Source organism: Trachypithecus francoisi, unplaced genomic scaffold (assembly GCF_009764315.1).
Source record: "Trachypithecus francoisi isolate TF-2019V2 unplaced genomic scaffold, Tfra_2.0 Lachesis_group8, whole genome shotgun sequence".
NCBI lineage: Eukaryota > Metazoa > Chordata > Mammalia > Primates > Cercopithecidae > Trachypithecus > Trachypithecus francoisi.
Window position 1 is genome coordinate 87403487 of NW_022681473.1, and position 13590 is coordinate 87417076.

At 36.5% G+C, this 13590-nt stretch overlaps 1 long non-coding RNA gene across 1 annotated transcript; it reads right to left on the bottom strand.

Annotated features, from left to right (window-relative positions):
• Window positions 1-246: 246 nt before the first annotated feature.
• LOC117080789 lies at window positions 247-11759 on the bottom strand. The gene is made up of 3 exons (XR_004435955.1): window positions 11747-11759; window positions 2567-2569; window positions 247-435 (listed from the first exon to the last, which is right to left on the bottom strand). It is a non-coding gene; the product is annotated as an uncharacterized LOC117080789 (long non-coding RNA).
• Between the last annotated feature and the right edge of the window lie 1831 nt (window positions 11760-13590).

Here is a 13590-nt window from a genome sequence, read left to right on the forward strand (position 1 = left end):
GAAAATATTAATAATTCGAATTAAACCTATCTGTTGCAACATCATTGGGAATAGCACGAAAATGAGGACTGTTTGCAAACTATCGGTATTTCTCATTTAATCTATACACCACTATGAGGTTTTTTTAAATTTAACTTTTATTTTAAATTCAGGGGTACATGTGTAGGTTTGTTATAAAGGGAAACTTGTATCATGGGGCTTTATTTTACAGACTTTGTTACCCAGTTATTAAGCCTACACCCATTACTAATTTTTCCTGATCCTCTCCCTCGTCCCACCTTCCAGCCTCCAACAGGCTCCAGTATGTGTTGTTCTTCTCTACTTGTCAATGTGTTCTCATTTAGCTCCCACATATAAATGAGAACATGCAGTATTTGGTTTTCTGTTCCTGCATTAATTTGCTAAGGATAATGGCCTCCACCTCCATCTATGTCCCTGCAAAAGACATGACTGCATTGTTTTATGGCTGCATAATATCTCATGGTGTATATGTACCACATTTTCTTTATCCAGTCTACTATTGAGGGACATTTAGGTTGATTCCATGTCTTTGTTATTGTGAATAGTATTGCAGTGAACATATGTGTGAATTATCTTTATAACAGAATGATTTATATTACTTTGGGTATACACCCAGTAATGGGAATCCTGCATAGAATGGTATTTCTGTTTTTAGGTATTTGGGAAATTGGTCTTCCACCATGACTGAACTAATTTACACTCCCACCAACAGTGTATAAGCATTCCTTTTTCTCTACAGTCTTGCCAGCATTTTTTATTTTATTTTATTTTTTTACCTTTTTAATAATCATCATTCTGACTGGTGTGAGATGGTATCCGATTGGAATTTTGATTTGCATTTCTCTAATGGTCAGGGATAATGAGCTTATTTTCTTTTTTTTTTTTTTTTTTTTTTTTTTTTTGAGACAGTCTCACTCTGTCACCCAGGCTGGAGTGCAGTGGCATGATCTCGGCTCACCGCAACCTCCAACTCCCATGTTCAAGCAATTCTCCTGCCTCAGCCTCCCATGTAGCTGGGACTACATGCTCACACCAGCAAGCCCAGATAATTTTTTGTATTTTCAGTAGAGACGGGGTTTTACCATGTTAGCCAGGGGCGTCTTGCACTCCTGACACCTCAGATGATCCACCTGCCTCGGCCTCCCGAAGTCCTGGGATTATAGGCATGAGCCACTGTGCCCAGCCAGATGAACTTATTCTCATATGCATGTTGGCTGCATGTATGTCTTCTTTTGTAAAGTATCTGTTCATATCCTTTGCCTAATTCTAATGGGGTTGTTTTTTCTTGTAAATTTAAGTTCCTGATAGATGCTGGATATAAGACCTTTGTCAGATGCATAGTCTGCAAATTTCTCCCATTTTGTAGGTAGTCTGTTCAATCTGATGACAGTTTCTTTTGCTGTGCAGAAGCTCTTTAGTTTAATTAGATCCCATTTCTCAATTGTTGCTTTTGTTGCAATTTCTTTTGGTGTCTTTGTCATGAAATTTTTGCCAGTTCCTATGTCCAGCATGGTAGTGCCTAGTTTGTCTTCCAGGTTATTTATAATTTTGGGTTTTACATTTAAGTCTTTAATCCATCGTGAGTTAATTGTTTTATATGGTGTAAGGATAGAATCCAGTTTTAATCTTCTGCATATGGCTAGCCAGTTGTCCCAGCACCATTTATTGATTATGGAATCCTTTTCCCATTTTTTGTTTTTTGTCAGGTTTGTCAAAGATTAGATAGCTGTAGGTGTGCCACTTTATTTCTATATCTTCTATTCTGTTCCACTGATCTGTGCCTCTGTTTGTGTACCAGTACCATGTTGTTTTGGTTACTGTAGCCCTGTAGTATAGTTCGAAGGTGGATAGTGTGATGCCTCCAGCTTTGTTCTTTTTTTTTGCTTATTACCAGTGATCTCACAGAAAAACAACCATCAGAGGATATTATATAAACCTCTATGCATATAAAGTAAAAAATCTAGAAGAAATGAATAATTTCTGAACATATACACCCTCCCAAGAGTGAAACAGGAAGAAACTGAATCCTTGAATGGACCAGCAATGACTTCTGACATTGAGTCAGTAATAAAAAGCCTAACAACCAAAAAAAAAATGAATAAAAAAAAATAAAAACACCCAGGACCAGACAGATTCACAACTGAATTCTACTAGACATACAAAAAGCTGGTACCATTCCTGCTGAAACTATTCTAAAAATACTGAGGTGGAGGGACTCCTCCCTAACTCATTCTATGATGCCAGCATCATCCTGATGCCAAAACCTGTCAGAGATACAACAGCAGCAAAACTTTAAGGCCAATATCTTTGATGACTCATTAATACAGAAATCCTCAAAAACATACTGACAAACCACATCCAGCAGCACATCCAAAAGCTTGTCCACCATGATCAAGTAGGCTTTCTCCCTGGGATGCAAGGTTTCCTCAACATATGCAAATCAATAAATGTGATTAATCACACTAAAGTAAAAAAAAAAAAAAAAAAAAAAAAAAAACATGATCATCTCAATAGATGCAGAAAAGGCCTTCATAAAATTCAACACTGCCTTATGCTAAAAACTTTCAATAAAGTAGGTATTGAAGGAATACATCTCAAATAAAAATAGTCATCTATAACAAATCCACAGCCAACATCATACAGAATGGACAAAAGCTGAAGCATTCTCTTTGAAACTTGGCATGAGACAGGGATGCCCTCTCTCACTACTCCTATTCAGTATAGTATTGGATGCCCTGGCCAGGGCAAATCAAGCAAGAGAAAGAAAGAAAGTGCATCCAAGGAGGAAAAGAGGAAATCAAACTCTCTCTGGAGATGACATGATCCTATATCTAGAAAAGCTCAAAAGCTCTTGAAGCTGATAAACAAATTCAGCAAAGTCTAAGGATACTAAACCAATGTGCCAAAATTACTAACATTCTTATACACAAACAACAGTCAAGCCGAGAGCCATTTTAGAAATGCAATCTCATTCACAATTGCCACAAAAAGAATTAAAAACCTACAAAAACAGGTAATTATGGAGGTGAAAGATCTCTACAATGCTCAAAGAAATCAGAGATGACACAAACAAATGGAAAAACATCTCATGTTCATGGATAGGAAGAATCTGTATCGTAAAAATGGCCATACTGCCCAAAGCAATTAACAGATTTAATGCTATTCCTATAAAACTACCATTGAGATTCTTCATAGGAGTAGTAAAAACTACTTTTAAAATTCATATGGAAACAAACAAGAGCCCAAATAGCCAAGGCAACACTGTAAGTATTACAGATAAGGAAATTGAGACCTGTGGCAATTAAGTAACATAACATGTTTATTGTCACATGGGCTATGAGTAAATGTAGCCAGGATTTGAATTCCAATCCTTATTTTTCTTAAGCCACATTGAATTTCTTTGTAACCTCTTCATAATGGGTGTGTGTGTGTGTGTGTGTTTGTTTGTTTTCCAACCAAGTTTCACTCTTTTTGCCCAGACTGGAGTGCAGTGGTGTGATCTCGGCTCACTGCAACCTCCACCTCCTGGGTTCAAGCGATTCGCCTGCCTTAGTCTCCTGAGTAGCTGGGATTACAGGCATGTCCCACTACACCCAGCTAATTTTTATATGTTTAGTAGAGACGGGGTTTCACCATGTTGGCCAGGCTGGTCTCAAACTCCTGACTTCAGATGATCTGCCTGCCTCGCCCTCCCAAAGTGCTGGGATTACAGTCATGAGCCATCACATCCCGCCCTTCCTAATGTTTTACACCACCACCAAGGAAGCATGAATTGTGATTAAAAGAAAGAAAGAACATAACATGCGTGAACCAAAAAGGATCACTTCAGTGACTGATGAACACCTGATTTTAAAAAGTCTAACTAATAAAAATCTGATTCAGAATGCAAGTCACTTAAATCACTGATGAATGAAATTACAAAATACACATTTGTTGTTTCACAGTTATCCTACTAATTAATGTCAAAGAAAATACTGATCAACATTCACGTTGTAAGTGTACCTGATCAGCATTTGCAGCCATGGGTTGTCAATGGATGATATGATTTTGGTAAAAATCAACAAAAGCATTATGTGATAATAGTCTTTATTCAATGTCCAATGAAAGATCTTATGTATGTTATTATATAAAAGTTTTATACTACACATTTATATTTGCTTAATTTATAATAAATGTACGCATGTGTATATATACAAATACTGTCTTTTGGAGATCTAGTTGGCAAATTTTTACAAACGCACCACTGCCCTCACCGCACTAAACAATTTTATATAAATACAGCAAAGTTGTTTCCTTTAATAATTGTCCACTTCTTTCTTTTCCCCAGTCCCTTCCTCCCATGTATATCCCTATATCTATATCCCTAATTGATAGCTGCTGCTTCTCACTACTTGACTCTTACATTCTTGTTGATACTGGACAGCCCTGAATAGTCTTTCTACAAATTCCAGACCTACTGCCATAGCCGAGTAACTGTGACCTTTGTTTCTCCTCATTGCCCAAATGTTCCATTCTGCACAAGAGCTAGACTATGCCTTTATAATTATAAATAAATTATCTTAACTTCCTGTTTCAAGTTTTCCATTGTCTTCTTATTACGCTTAGAATAATATCCAGACTCTTCCCATGGCTTCCAGGGCCCAGTACAATCAAGCTTCTTTCTCTTCAACCATATTTTGTTTCCCTTCTCTATCATTTTCAGGACTGGTTCTGCATAGGGCCCTGTGCTCAGAAGGGTCCCATGTTTGAGTTAATCTTCTTCTGTTATTTAAAAAAATAATTACTTTTATTAACATGGGGTCTCTCTATGCTGCCCAGGCTGGATTCAAATCCCTGGCCTCGAGCAATTCTCCCTCCTCAGCCTCCCCAGTATCTGGGACTATTGGTGTGTACTACCACACCCAGTCACTGTTGCTGTCTTGAAATCCCGTGTGATTTTTAAACAAGTGGTCCCCCATTTTCACTTGATATTAGGACCTGCTAATTATATAACTGGTCATCCTCAATAATGAGGATGGCTGTGGCTTATGAGCCTTAACTTCTTTTTCTCAAATGTCACAAAAAGTGTTTTTCATCTCAGGAATACTGCCAACCATATTATCTTTTTCTGGAAAGACTTTTCCCTTGTCCATTCTCCAAACTGGTTTCATTGTTATTACTCAAGTTCAGCTCTGTTTTAACAGAATAAGAATAAAGTTTTTATCTATGACATTTAACACTGTATCCCAAGCAGCTAGAATAGTATCTAGCATACAGTATTAAACAAATAGTTGCTAAACAAATGAATAAATCCATTCCTTTCTATTATCTGCCATGACACAACTCTAATTGCCTCATCTGAAAACCCTCCCATAAGTAACCTCGTTGGTCTCCTCTTGAATCAGTCACTGAACTGATCTCTCATCACTTAAGAAAGCAGTTTAAGTTTCTTATATGTAATATTTATACATTTTTCTTCCAATAATCTCTGCTTTTTGGGTGATGTTACATAAGACATTATAACATGGCTGAAGTTTCCCATGGTCTAAGAGATTGAAAAATGGTGTTCCAATCCTAGTTATACTACAAGAGTTTTTAATAATGGGAAGTGTATTAGTCCATTTTTATGCTGCTGCTGAAGATAACCCAGGACTGGGAAAATTGCAAAAGAAAGAGGTTCAATTGCACTTAACAGTTTCACATGACTGGAGAAGCCTCATGATCATGGCGGAAAATAAGGAGAAGCAAGTCACGTCTTACATGGACGGCAGCAAGCAAAGAGAGAGAACTTGTACAAGGAAACTCCACCTTATAAAGCCATCAGACCTCATGAGATTTATTCACTATCACAAGAACAGCACAGGAAAGACCTGCCCTCATGATTCAGTTACCTCCCACTGGGTCCCTCCCACAATATGTGGGAATTCAAGATGAGATTTGGGTGGGGACACAGCCAAATCATATGAGCAAGGTTATTTAACTGTTCCAGGTTTCAATTTCCTTCTCTATAAGATTAAATGAGGAAATGCATGAAAACAATTTAAGAAAGAATAATAAGTGTATACAAACACCTCAAAATATATTGGCATTGACTCTTATTAAACGTCTCTTCAGTTATTTTAATCACAGCTCCTGATATTAGGTGGGCATCTTTACTGACACAAAATTGACACCTAATGTGACATTATACTAAATTGTGTATTTGGTTAATCATAAAGGATGAAATTTGTGGGTGTACATGTGTGTATAAAAATATATGCCCATAGAACACTTCAAAACAAGATATAAATAGTTCAGTATTAACAAAGCTGTGGGTGTGTTAACAACCTTATTAATACTGAACTATTTATATCTTGTTTTGAAGTGTTCTATGGACATATATACATAAATAATGTTAAATTCTAAGAAGTTGAAATATCATTTTGCACCAATGTTTCCTACAATTATACTTGCTGGCTTTCTACTTTTGTCATGAAATTCTATGTCACCCTGAAGTTTCAATATTTCATATAACCCCAATTATATTTGCTTACCACACAAATATTTCTCTAAGCAAAAATAATATTCTGTAAGGACATTTCTGGATCTTTTCTTTTGAGACAGATACACCTTTTCATCACTAAGGAGAAATCAAAAACATAAAAACAAAAACATCAACTTGGTTTTTGAGCAATGCCTACTGACAAAGCTGACAAAGATGCTGTAACATTTTCAAAAGGAAGTGAAGAGCAGAGTTGAAATGCTAAGAGCATAGTTTATTGTAAATGTGTGAATCAGAGCAAACAACCAGTTAAAGGTCAACATAACAGCCCATTGATCTGTACAAGCACATTTGCTAAACCTAGTAATAAATTCCCCAAGATCCACAGTAGCAATTCCTTCAAATATTTGTGATATCTTTTTGTATGAGGCAGCTGGCCAAAAATATAGCATAATTTGCCCTTTATCCGTGTTAATCACTATGGCAGTACACTATGGATCCACTATAGAATGTAAACATTATTATTCCTACAAATTTAGTTTTACTGAACCCACATTTCAAGCATCTATATGCCAGTCAATGAACAACTTTGGTCCTTTGAAAGCAGTCATTAATAATATCATTACTATATTGTCCCTGTGATTAAGGAGTTCAGTCTATTTGGGGAGAAATTATAAGACAACTTAACAATTGCTGCAAATATGCAAAGACTGCTACCAGAAAATAGAGGTAATTTCTAAGTTTTTCTCTCTTTATGGTTATGTGGTTATGGGCCTAATAAAAATAATGTGGAAGAAAATACATTTAAGGGAAGAAAATACATTTGAGGGGGTCTTCAGATGTAAATAGGAGAAAAAAGCAGAAACAGACTTGACCCAAAAGAGGGTAGGACACAATGAATAAAGAAAAAATAAAGGCACAGTGTTAAGAAAATGGAATAGTCAGGTTGTGGTAAAGAAACACTTTAGAAATTCCAGGGTCTATGCTATAACCCTTACAATACAGCATTCAATAAAATTAACAGAAGACAATGAATAAAGATGTGAAAACAACAACAAAACACAAAAGTTCTTAAGACTGTGCTATCCAAGCATGAATAATTTCAGTTCTCCACTTGAGCTGATCTTTATTCTCATTCCCAGTTCATCCAATCATTGCTCAAAGCTTACTATCCAAGGTAAAAAATCTCTTATTTTAAATATACATGGTGTATCTTTTTGGTTATTGTGAGGGATGCCATACAAAATATAGGATGTCCAGTTAAATTTGAACTTCCAATGAATAACAAATTTTTTTTGTTGTGTCTTTGTCTCTAGTTTTGTCTGATCTTTTTCTGTTATCCTGTGGGTAGTGTTACTTTAAAAAATTACTTGTCTGCTTTTAATAATTTCTATTATCACAGTTTTCTAAAATTTGATTAAGATATCCTTTGGAGTGATTTTTTTTATCATTTACATTGGATTGCTACAGTGCCTAATCTGTGTATCCTATACCGTATAACTTTATTTCAAAATACTGTTATTTTTACCTTTAGAAAGCTGGGCATGTTCTACAGATTGTGGATATCCAGAAAGTACCAGGAAGAAATTAGGATGTACTTTTATCACTCTACCAACTGCTTTCTGTATATTATGAAAATTTATAATTACAAAATCTCAGTGGTCCTTAAACCCCAAAGCACTTTGCACACTAATTGTGGTTGGTGCTTCTCATAATAAAATGTAAAAACCCATGAAGATTTTAAAAGTTGAAGACCCCCTTCAAAAATGATTACTTGAATGCTTGGGCATATACATTTCAATGTAGAAACATGACATAACTATACATTTCCTTTATGCATGTGTGTGCACACACACCTATGAAGTAAATATTATTTTTAAGGTCCAGTATGACTTGCTGTAATTTTTAAACATGTCTTAATATAGTATTGAGGCTCTGCCTTGAGGCTGATCAGTTTTTCTTCTTAAACAGCCAATGAAGTCCATATTCCTGCCCATTTCCCTTTGGGGCTTTCACACTCCAGGCCACTATACACTTGCTCTATTCCCCCTAGGGCCAGGTACCATAAAACTAAGTATACTCTCCATTCCCCAGAGCTTGCTGAAATGATTTCAATTAGCCAATTCTAACCCTGCTTGCTCTGCCTCCCTTTTTCCTTCCTGGGAAACACACAATAAATGAGCTTGCCCACAGTTGCCCTCCCTCACTTTGCCTAGACACTGGTCGCTGTGCTTACCCTGAGTGGCCCTGTGTGGTATGCTACATTCTTCCCAGGGCAGTGTGTGCATAAAAACTGTACATCTCTAATTTATCTTTCTCGATCTACATCTGGCTTCACCATACCTCACCTAAGGTAACCTGGTTAGAACACATGCCAAGTGTTCTTTGTTCTAGGCCAGGAGCTATTACAACCAGGTAAATGATCAAACTTGCAAGACTTGATCTAATTTTAATGAAACAATACCAAAAACCTCATTTAGTGTACTTACACTATTTTTTACTTACCATGTTTTCACCTACATATTAATTGTGAGGGTACTTGGAATGAAGGTAACTATGGTCCTACACTTTATTGAAAGGAGAAGTAATTATCTTTTAATATAGTCTGTGAAGAACACATTTTAGTATAGGATCCGTTATGAATGCAGTCTAGTTTTCTATGTAGAAAGGGATTGAGTCTAGTTTTCTAAGTGGAAAGGTATTTAAATCAGAAAGTTTGAGGCTTATAAAACTTTTGGAAGGACAGAGGGGATGAAGATAAAAGAGTAACAAAGGTAAAGCAAATAACGTCTATCGTTCAGGAATTTAGAAACGGTAGAAACCACTTCTGATGAACTCAACTGTCTATAGCACCAAAGCGGATGATTTGCCAGAGGATACTCAAAGCTCCTTGCAAAATAATTCTTTCATGATGTCTACTGAAGCTTTCACATGCTTGCCAATGCCACATCAGACTTGTTTTGTATCTTTCAAATCTTGTAAAGAATGGCTTTCCTTGGCAATTTTCAATTTGAAATTCTGCTAGGAGGGTTTGTAAAGTGTGTAGTTTGCTAAGATCCCTGCCCTATGATAGGACACCACCACCAAAGACACCATTTGGGCTGCGACCTCATTCACTATCAAGCATCCATGCCCAGTTTGTGGTCAATATTCAATTTAAAAGAACAGTGTCAACTGGAGCAGTGTTCTATATAAGCAGGTGAAATTATGCCTTACGCAAACTAAGATGCATTCTCTGAAAAAAGAGAGACCATAGCATGATCACTGTTTTCATCCGAGTATGTTGTTTATTTTGCCCCCTTTTCAGTCAGAATCCTCCTTTGATTTACTAGAAGACATTATTTGTAAGTATCACTAACACACCTTATAGAAAATAGCAGGGGGAAGAAAAAAAATGGATAATACCATAGAAATGTATGCCTAAAAATACAGAAGAAAATATGCTCAGTTACTAGCGACCTTGTTTGAAGTTGTTAATGCAGCCATGATTGTTACTAAAATTGCTTTTCTCAGTCAGAAACAGTGGGTCACACCTCTAATCCCAGCACTTTGGGAGGCTGAGGTGGATGGATCACTTGAGGTCAGGAGTTTGAGACCAGCCTGGCCAACATGGTGAAACCCCATTCTCCATAAAATACAAAAATTAGCTGGACGTGGTGGTGGTGTATGCCTGTAATCCCAGCTACTTGGGAAGCTGAGGCAGGAGAATTGTTTGCACCTGGGAGGCAGAGGTTGCAGTGAGCAGAGATTGTGCCACTGCACTCCAGTCTGGGCGACTGAGTAAGACTCCACCTCAAAAAAAAAAAAAAAAAAAAAAAAGCAAACAAACAAAAAAAAATTGCTCTGTCTACAGTCCTCAGCTAATTTGTTATTTTAAGAAATGATCACAAACCTAATGTTTCAAGGGTCTGATTTATTAAGGCCTCAATTCCTAATATTCATTAACTACTACCTCCATTACTTCCATTACTACTGACTATAAGAAAATGAAAAGGTGCTCTCCCTGGATTCCATACATTTTCCTCGACCTCATTATGAAGCACTGCCCCTACTTTAATACCCCAAAGCAGTAGTCCCCAACCTTTTGGGTACCAGGGATCTGTTTCACGGAAGACAATATTTCCACAGAGGGGGTTGTGGGGGGATGGGTGGGGATGGTTTCGGGATGAAACTGATCCACTTCAGATCATCAGGCATCAGAATTAGATTCTCAAAAAAACATGCAACCTAGATCTCTCTCATGCACAGTTCACACCAGGGTTCTGACTCCTATGAGAATCTAATGCCTCCACTGATGGGACAGGAGAAGGAGCTCAGGTAGTAATGTTCACTAGTGGCTGCTCACTTCCTGCTGTATGACCTGGTTCCTAACAGGCCACAGACAGATACGGGTCCATGGCCTGGGGGTTGGAGATCCCTGCCCCAAAGGACACAGTGTCTTGCCAATTGTTTCAATGGCCCAGAGATACCAAATCAACTAGTTATCGGTCTCAAATTCCAATTCAGTAGAAACAATGATTCTATTTTGCAGAATGATGAAAGCAATCCTCTGCTGGCAACAGGAATGCACAAATCAACAGTCAAGGATGGGAGGAAAAATGTTTGCAATTGTGTTACTGGGTAGTAATGTAAGCGATCAAACTTCAGTAATTCCTGGACCTGTACAATATCATATATGGATTACTGTTCAAAATGCTGCATGTCTTGAAGCACAGCATTGCAAACTTTCAAGTTGTCTCCCTGCTGATCTGTCAGCAAGACTTCAGTATTCCACCATTCTCACCATTTCTCAGTGATTTGAAATGTAGTAATATATGTGAACTTTATTGGTGTATGCATATTGTCTCAATATTTGGTGGTAAAATACATTCTTAATCACAATCAAAGATATAATTTAAACCATGATAGTGAGTAAAGCACTTTGTAAGATTAGATTTTGGTGTTTAGAAAAACAGTATCTGATAGTCAAGAAAACCAAATTCATATCCAGGATAATTGCCAGCTCTAGTGACAAAACTGTTGTCATCGTCATCACAGAAGGGGAATAATGTAATTGACTTGCCACTAGAAGACTTAAAAAAAATCCTGCTGAATGTTGCCATATTGGATTAAGTATTGATCTCTGATGCTGCCATGTTGATACTCAGCAGCCGCAATAACCAGATCTGCCTTAATGAGAGGAAGTCCATGTTGACAAGTCAATGCTCATTATTTCTGCAACAGTGATCATTTTTTCTTAAGTCTATTGAATAAGATCTGTTTAACTAGAAAAAGAATGGAATGATATCCATATGCCAGGATATCTTCTTCATGTTATTAATGAGGATCTTCTATATTTGTGTCCTTTTGTTTGTGGCCCTATGATACTTAAATAAATCTGTTTATTCTCAGTTCTGTCTGTGTACTACTTCCACAGATTTCTTTATCATCAAATATTTTACTTTTGTTGACTCTGTGCATCAATCCAAGCTATTACTACTTTTTATAATTATAAGACCTATATTCTGATTACTTTCCTTCTGAATTAAATGGGAAAATAAGTGATTTAAATGTTTGCCCCCTGATAAAACATATTTCCCAGTGGTCAAACCATACTCCTTACTCCTGAATGGGACTATAATGTTACACTAGTACCCTTCCAGTTGCTGCCAGTGTGTGTGAACTGAGCTTCTGTTATTCAAACAGCTAGGCATAGAAATAGTTTCATGAAACTGTATGAGTGGATTGACAGAAAAGTGAGTGAACATAGCAGGAATAGACACCATTTAGTCTAAAACACCTGCTCATAAATTACTGTCACTTCTGGGACATTTTGAATCTCTCATATATACAACTTCCAATTACGGATGGAGCACTGCAAAACAACTTTATGGTTTGGTGGGTTAGATAATATCTATTTCATTTTGGTAGCTCAAGTTACATGATCACTTGCATTTTATGGTCAACTTTCATTCCCTGTTATGTCCCAGTAGCAAAGCAGGATGTGTTTCACAAATAGAAAATTGAAGAAGTCATCAGTGTCTGAACTTGAGCTATTTAGTCTCAAATTTTATCAGCGTAGAGAATGAAGCCATTCAGGAATGAACATAACTTTGTCCAGGCTCATAATGTATAAAAGTGGTATATAAATCCAGAATGCTGACATATTATCTATGTGATTTCAGTAACTGACCATGGTTAATATGTTATATTTTATAGTCTAATCCTTTGAAAATTCAGTCTATATAGACTTGTATCGCAACTCCATTTTAACCAGAATGTTCACTCAGAATATTCTGTTCTTTAAGCTGTTTTAGATAACACATTTTAAAACTGTATATAGATAATATAGTTCTACCAAGTGGCATTCTTTCATGAATTACTTAAGTTCTTTAGAATTGTAATTTATGAGATTTTAAAAAAGATCTTAAACATGAATAAAAAGGTAGGACAATGACCCGGAGCCTTTTCTCTTACAAGGTCAAGGCTCTAGAAACAACCTTTCTAATCCTAGCTAGTCTTTGGTCTGCACATGTTTACAAATGCAAATAAAAGCAGAGAGCACAGCTAATTCTGTACTCCTTAAATAGCATAAGCTTATATTTGTATAGGCCATTTCTTATGTAGTAAACTTATTTCCTCCTGCAGATTCTACTTTCATGTTTTGTCAGTCCAATCTTAGCGTGAAGATGGTTGAATAAAACTATCATTTATCTACACACAAAAAATACATGTTTTTAGAAGAAGGCATGGCTTTGCTTCACACTGGGCAAAGAGCAAGCATTGTGAATCTGACAGGGGCTTGCCTAAAAGTCCCTAGAGCATCTGATATGCCCCAAATATTTAGGACACTATTTAATCAGTTGGGTCATAAATATCAAGTAGCAAAACAGCTTGCTCCTACAAACTAGAACAGCTGTAGATCTTTATCTGGCTCATGGCATCATTTAAAACTTGCAACCCTACTATTTAATCAATCAAAGCAGCACATACATAGGAATTACATGTTCCCTCTATAATCTAGAATCTTACTAAAAATGTGTCCATTTCTTAGTAGTAGGTATTGTAATATTTTAAGTATCCATTATTTTATCTTATTGTGGTTTTATGTGTATACACATTTAAAATTG